The following is a 7,882-nucleotide window of genomic DNA, read 5'->3' as shown; positions in this document are numbered from 1 at the left end:
CAGTTCTGAGGAAGGGTCACCGGACCCAAAACGTTAACTCTAATTTTCCTCTTCACAGATGCTGCCAGACTTGCTGAGCTTTTCCAGTAACTTCTGTTTTTGTTCCTGATTCACAGCATCCGCAGTTCTTTCAATTTTTATTTAGTGGGTGAAACAGGATGAGGTGTAGTAGTCTTGGTCAAAGATAGTACCATTGACCCTTGAACGAATGCAGTTCCTGAATTGGAATCCACAGGGCTGAAGGTGAGAAACAGGAAAGGATCAGTGACCTTGTTGGGTGTTTATTATAGACCACCAAATATTGTGGAGGAAGCAGAAGAGAGCATTTTTAGGTAGATTATGGAAATCTGCAGGACAAGTTGGGTTGTGATAGCTGTTGATGTCAATTACCCTAGAGCAGATGGTGAAAAAGGTAGAGTTTGGGGTAAGGAAGGAGAAAAATTCCTGCAATGTGTACAGGAGAATTTTGTGTAACAGTACATTTTCAGTCCTTCCAGGGAGGGAACTATGCTGGATCTGGTCCTAAGAAATGAGGCAGGCCAAGTGGAGGACATCAGAATGGGGTTGCATTTGGGAAAATGTGATCATAATACAGTAAGGTTAAATGTTAAGTTAGGAAAAGATAAAAAATCAATCAACAATTAAGATCCAAGGATAGGAAAAGGGCAAATTTGAGGGGTCTAAAAGTTGAACTGGAGTAAGTTGATCGCAAATGCATTTTGGTAGATAAAACAGTAGATGAAAAATGGGACACTTTCAAAAGAGAGATAACTAGGGTGTAAGTCAGGAACATATACATGAGAAATAAATGCAGGGTATGGAAAGCTGGAGTACCTTGGATAACTAAGGATATTGATGAGAAAATAAGGAAGAAAAAGAAGACAGATGATGTATTCTGGAATAATATTAACAATAGAAATCGGGAAGAATTTCTTAAATGAAGGAAAGAGCCTAAGGCTAGAATAAGAACGTCTAACAGGAAATGCGATGAAAAGATGGCAGGTTGCACTAAAACAAATGGTAAAATGTTCTTCAAACATAGTAATAATAAAAGATTAGTGAAGGATAGAGTGGGGCCCATAAGGAACAAGCCGGGTAAGCTGCTCACTGAAGCAAAGGATATGGCAGAGATGCTAAGTGAAGGCTTTGCTTCCGTGTTTATCAAATTAAAAATTGGTGACAATGACCTTGTTGAAAATGTGAGTGTTGAGCGACTGAGCAGTCTAGTGATAGATAAAGAAGACGTGCTAGAAAGACTGGTAGTACTCCAGGTAGAGAAGTCACCAGGCCCAGATGGGATATATCCCTGAGATTGCTGAAAGAGATAAGGGAACAAATTGTGAAGGTGTTGACAGAAATTTTCCAGGCCTATCTAAACACAGGATCAGTCCTGGGGGACTGAAGGATAGCAAATGTGGCGTGTTTGTTTGCTAAATGGGCAAAGGATAATCCAGAAGACTACTGACCTGTCAGCTTAACATCAGTAGTGGAAAATTGTTGGTAGCCATTGTATGGGGAAATGTAAATGCGCAGTTAGAGAAAAATAAGTTAATACTGGACAGTCAACAGGCCTTTGTCAAGGACAGGTCATGTCTGACAAATTTGATTGAGTTCTTTGAAGAGGTGACACAAGCAGTGGGTGAGGGTAGTGCTGTGGATGGTGTATAATTGGACTTTCAGAAAACATTTGATACAATTGCACATGGCAGATTGGTTAGCAAATTAGAAATTTTTGGGATTGATGGGTCATTGGAAGCCTGGATAAGAAGTTGGCTAAAAGATAGGAAACGGCGGGTAGATATTGATGGCATTTCTCAGATTGGAGATGAGTTGAAAGTTGTGCTCCCCAGGGTTCTGTGCTGGGACCCTTGCCTTTTTTGATTTATATAAATGATTGGAGATGGATGCTGAAGGCAAAATGTCAAAATTTGCATAAGCTAGGGAGAATAGTGAATTGTGAGGATGACATTGAGCGATTTCAGAGGGACATTGACAAGTTGGACAAATGGGCAGACACTTGGGAGATGAATTTCAATGCAGAGAAAGGTGAGGTAATGCATTTTGATAGGAGAAACACACAGAGACAATACAGGCTCAATGGTACAACTTTGAGGGGAGAACAGGAGCAGAAGCACCTCAGGGTTCACATGCATGATTCTCTGAGGTAGCCAGGTGATTTGAAACATTTATTAAGTATGCTTATAGGATTCTTAGGTTTATAAATAGAAGCATAGAGTATAAAAGCAAGGAAGTGATGCTACACTTCTACAAGTCATTGGTCAGACCATATTTGGAGTATTGTGTTCTGTTCTGAGCACCTTATTTAAGGAAGGATTTTAATGCGAGTGTGAGAGAGTGCAAAGGAGATTTACTAGAAATGATACCAGGAATGAGGGATTTTAGATACAAGGAAAGATTAGAGAAATTGGGCTTATTCTCCTTGGAGCTGAGAAGATTAAGAGGTGACCTTATTGAATTATGAACAATTTTGACCAGATAAAAAAGGATATTCTGTTTTGACAACTTGGTGTGTCAGTAAGTAGGGGCCCCAATTTCAAGAATGTCAGTACAAGAGCTAGGAGTGAGATGAGGAGAAAATGCTTTATTCATAGTTATTAAGATTGAAATCTGTTGCCTGGGAGAGTGATGGAGGTGGATTCCATAGAAGGTTTCAAAAGAGAACTGGATATATGTTTGAAAGTGATGTGATTAGAGGGCGATGGAGAGAAGTTGGTAGAATGGAGCTAGCTGGGAGCTCTGTCAGGAACCGGTACAGACATAGTGTGTCAAAAGGCCTCGTTCTATACTGTAAAAGTCCACAGTTCTATCTTTTAATAATAGATCTTCCAATATGTACTCAAACTGCAAAGACAATTGTGTAGAAATTTGAAAAGGCAATGTCTTCAATGGGAATACAATCCCAAGTCAATTTATTAATACTGATAATTCTGCAAGCATATTCAGATTACTTTTTTTCCACTCAAACCAACTAATTCCTCTTTCTGCTCCTTAGATGATGACTTAAGCTGAACTGGGTAAATTTCATTTTGAACAGGTTGTCTGATATGTTGATATTGCAAACCAGAATTCTGCTTTTTAAAAATAATCCCATTTCCACATATTTCTGTGTCTTTGATAATGATGTGATATTTCCCCACTGGAACAAAAAAGGTCTAAAATTAATTTTATTCAGATTTTTAAAACATAATGAGGTCTGATCAAGTATAAGGAGAAAGATGTTGTCTTCGGATTGAATAGAACATAAGAACATAATTCTTAGAACATAAGAACTAGGAGCAGGAGTAGGCCGTCTGGCCCTTCGAGCCTGCTCCGCCATTCAGTAAGAATAATGAACAATAAGTCATCCACCTGAAGTTGTTAGTTACAGTGAGGCAAGAGAAAGGGGAAAATCCTTGACTTAAATGTTGCATTCTAAAAAGAAAAGCAGCATCAACACAAAGAGCTGCATGAACTCTTTCTTTGCTATGGATTTCTGAGAGCTAACGGTTATTTGAATTGAATTGACTAGAATGGGACTTTAGCTTAAGCTACAGAAAATGTTTGCAATCGTACAATGTTTTATTATAACAAGTTTCAGTAATCTTATGCTTGATCCAATCCTATTTTTGATATATAATTTCTGATGTCACAAGTCTACTATCACCATTATTTATGATAAGTTTGCCAAATGCAATCATTTGAGATATCCTTTCAAAAAACTATGCAAAAAATTGCCCAATTTTGCATGTTTTTAAATTTCATTGGTATGCGAATTTCTTTAATGCTGTGCCATTACCAACAATTGTGATACCATCTAAAACAAACAAGTGTAATTAGATACTAGTGTCTGAAGTAAGTTTCAGAAATACAGCTGTTCCACTTTGCGATTTAGTTGAATTCCCCAATGTTAATGTGCTGACTATAAATGGTGAAATTTTCCCCAGCATCAATATAATCATTAATCTCTGGAGTTATTTGTTTCACAAAACAAAAATCAGGATTAGTCAATTAAATTCATTCTTCCAGAAATGCATAACAAGTGAGTGGTGTTCCATTATATAAGTATATATAGAAACAGCAATCTGACTGACATAGCAGTTCCATTAAATGTTTCTTCCTTGTTTGTTATTCTCATAATTCATTATAACACAGGACATCTCTATTTGAAGATATCCGATGCATTTTTGTAAAAACAAGTACTTCTTTTCATTAAGCAATCCAATAGCTTAATACTTGTGTCAACCCTTATTTTTGAAATTTCCTTTCTTGTTAACATCTCTTTTTCATTCAAGATCAATCCTCATTTCTGCATTGCTCCTTGGTGAGTGGACATAGTCCTAGAGTGAATGATTATCAATATAGCATTCTATAGGCATATCTTTTTCCCAATTGGTATTTGAATAAGAGTTCCTCTAAATTACTAGGTAAATACATAGACATATCTTTTGCTTCTACGAGTGCAGATATTTCTGCAACTAAGGTACTACACCTTGTTATCTCAGATTCTCCAGCATCTGTAGTTTTAACTACTTTTTTTTTGATTCCCAGGTTAATGGACATTTGTCAATTTTATCCTACAAATGAATCTAACTGTACTTGAGTAACTATTGCAAAGCTTAGCATGTGCAGCTTCACTAAAAATGACCAATTTCATTTGTTCTGCATCTGAAAATCCGAATGTCCACAATTCTAAACGTAATCTTTTTTAAGTGACTTATTTGCCTACAGCTCTTCAGCAGTAATGTTTCAACGTGGTGCATAGTTCTGGCTTTTTTAAAATTTAATTGTGTTGTAACTTGTTCATAGCCACCAAAACTTCCCAATCACAGTTTTCTGCTTCTGGTGTTTTTTTTCTGGTTTGTACTGCATTCCTGAAACTTGTTAACTATGCCTCCTACCTTCCTTCTAACTCCTTCTTGATGGCTATGGTTTGACTCCTCCACCAACCCCCCACTCTTAATAAGTTTACATTCAACAGTTTATGCTCTATTTGTATTCACTCCCAGATCTATAACCTGAACTTACATTATGTTTGCAATTTTTCCAATTTTTAAAATTCATGTTCTTAACTTCCTGCATGTCATCCTCTACATTCAATCAGCTTTCATATTTTCCAGTGGCCTTCCCTTCCAGTAGAAGACATAATCCTCCATTGACTGGTCCTTTCTGGCAAATATTGACTTTCATACCACAAACTCAAGTACACCAGTTTGATCCTCATAGCTGTGCAACATTTGCATACGAGAAGGATGTGGTTTCTGTTTACATCCTATGATGCTTTTAGAAAGAGCAGATTTGGAATCCAGACCAAGCAACCTTGAAGAGGACCCAACAGTTTGTCTTTCATGCCATAATTATTTCCATCTCTTCCAATAACTTTGCCCCAGAACTCTCTACCTTCATTTTAAAACAAAACTGCCTCCCTGTTGAAACTGGTACCCAGTGATATTGTGTCATCTATTAAGGCTCACTGAATTTTTGCTGAGACTTCCATTTTAATACAAACCTTTCTATTTGCACGTAGTGTATTCAAATGCTCCAGAAAAGTAAAACTAATTTAGTCCCTTCCTAAGCTGGAGACTGATCAGTTATAACTGATTGAATTTAAGAATTTCTACTAAAACCTAATACAGATGATTTCTTCTGACAATCTACAGCACTTTATTCTCAATGACCGCCCCAGCTAGTGCAAGTAGTAAGTTGTAGATTGCATGATCTTCCAAAATTTAAAGAACCAAATTATGTGGTGCTGTAAGGTTTCTTTCACACACTGCTTTGCTAAAAGAGCTTTCTGTTGCTGAAATCATAACAATTATTGTTCATGTTTGCACAAATCTCTAAATGCAACATCAGCAAATCTCTTGCATGATCGGTGATAAAGTTAGCAACTGATTCAAATTACTCCTTAATCAGAAGTTGCTGGAAAAGCTCAGCAGGTCTGGCATCATCTGTGAAGAAAAAATCAGAGTTAACTTTTCGGTCCAGGTGACCCTTTGTCAGAACTACCAGACCTGCTGAGCTTTTCCAATGACTTCGGTTTTTTGTTCCTGAGTTACAGCATCCGCAGTTCTTTCGGTTTTTACTCCTTAATTACTTTTACATTGCCTTAGCCCCAAATACTTTCTCATCTTTATTATCTGTTATTGTTGACTGACTAAAATCTGATTTCCAAATCTACAAAACATTAAGATGATTCATTTTTTTTTAATCCTGTGCCTTGAAATCTATAGTCGCTGCATTGTTGAAACACATTGCTAAGGGCACACTTACTGTAGGTTGTAATTGTGTCCTTCGGTATTTCTTACAAATTTCCCATCTATCACACATCTATGCTATAAGCTTGTTATATTCCCCATTTTTTTTCTTTCTTTTGTTTTACTGTTTTTTTTAATCTTTAAGGACAGATGTGTAATTGTACATGCCATTTTAATACAGTTGACTTTTGGTATTCTAAATTTCTGCTCCTTGTTGCCAATAAAATTTCCTTAGTTTATTTAAGGAGACATTATCATCCATGAATAAATGGTGTCCCTTTGTGTAAATTTAGAAAGTGTGATTTTATGTAAATTGAAAAGTCATATATTTGAAAAATACAATAACTATGTTTTTCAGTATGCAGTTCTGTGCTTTCTTCATTGATGGCTGATTTAAAAAGCAACAGTATTTTACTGGATACTACATTGTATTGATAGCATTATTGGTTCCAGCTTTTTTTTAAACATAGAATTATAAGTATTTTTAATGATTTTGGCATGTTAGCATTCACAAATGTGAAATTGGTGGAAATTTTAAATTCTTTTGTGTCCTTCTGATCCTTACTAGTCAGAGAGTCTAAGTAACATTTTCATCAGTCTATTTCTGTTATCCAATGACCAATACTGCATAAATCAAAGATTCTGCCACTAATGTATTTATCACTGAACTGAAGCTTCTTGTTACCAACACAATGACCTCTCTTTGATTTTTATCTCTACCTTCTTTCCTTGAATCTTCCATTTCATGTTGAGCTTTAAATACTCTAGTATTTGCCTTGGGACTGTTCATGTCTAATACTACTTTGAATTATACCTGAAACATCGATTGACTACACTCAGTGCATTTCTGGAGTTCATTCTGTTATTGTAAATCCCAATTTCTCTTTAGGTTTTCTACTTGTAGCTGCATTTTGTACTGAAATGGTCTTGCCAGTCTGCTAACATTGTGCCCCATCACCAATTACCTTTTCATGCTATAAACGTGGCTGGAAACAAATGCTTTCTGAGACTTTTTTGTGCTTATGAAGTTGTTGTAGCAGCTTGTCTTTATTTGCAAATTTAACTCCTGTCGAAACTAAAAATCTGTCCACACTTAATACTTTGGCATAATCTAATAAATTAAATTTTAGCTCAGAGTAGGGAAGTTTTTAAAGTGGAACTTCTACAATATTCCTTGAACCTTCTGAATTCTTATGGTTTCTTCCAAGGAACTATTTTCTTACTTTCTAAATTTAGTCAAAATCTGACTATGCCTCATCAGTAGTTAGGATATCACCATTTTTTATAAATTTTTCCCCGTTAATTAATAGTCCAAGCTTTCAGCTGTGCTCCAATCATCAGGCTCCAGCTTTGAAAAAAATCTTTGCATCTTATTGTACTCCACTACAGTAGTGAAAGTGCTAAGACTATACCTTATTTCTTCTTCACTAAAGAAGTAACTTTGCCCCATTTCAATTTTCCACTGGTCATGAGGATTACATTCAGAAAAAAATGTGTTAATCATACATCAAAACTTTGTAAAAACCAAAAGAACTGCGGATGCTGTAAATCAGGAACAAAAACAAAGTTGCTGGAAAAGCTCAGCAGGTCTGGCAGCATCTGTGGAGGAGAAAACAGAGTTAACGTTT

At 36.1% G+C, this 7,882-nt stretch overlaps 1 protein-coding gene across 1 annotated transcript in view; it reads left to right on the top strand.

Annotated features, from left to right (window-relative positions):
- LOC109931812 (histone deacetylase 9-like) overlaps positions 1-7,882 on the top strand; it is a 948,406-nt gene that overhangs the window by 312,107 nt on the left and 628,417 nt on the right. The gene's annotated exons all lie outside the window — the stretch shown is intronic.

This window comes from Rhincodon typus, chromosome 2 (assembly GCF_021869965.1).
Source record: "Rhincodon typus isolate 14 chromosome 2, sRhiTyp1.1, whole genome shotgun sequence".
Taxonomy (NCBI): domain Eukaryota; kingdom Metazoa; phylum Chordata; class Chondrichthyes; order Orectolobiformes; family Rhincodontidae; genus Rhincodon; species Rhincodon typus.
Note: the sequence above shows the minus strand (reverse complement) of the source record. Positions and strands in the feature narration are given on the sequence as shown.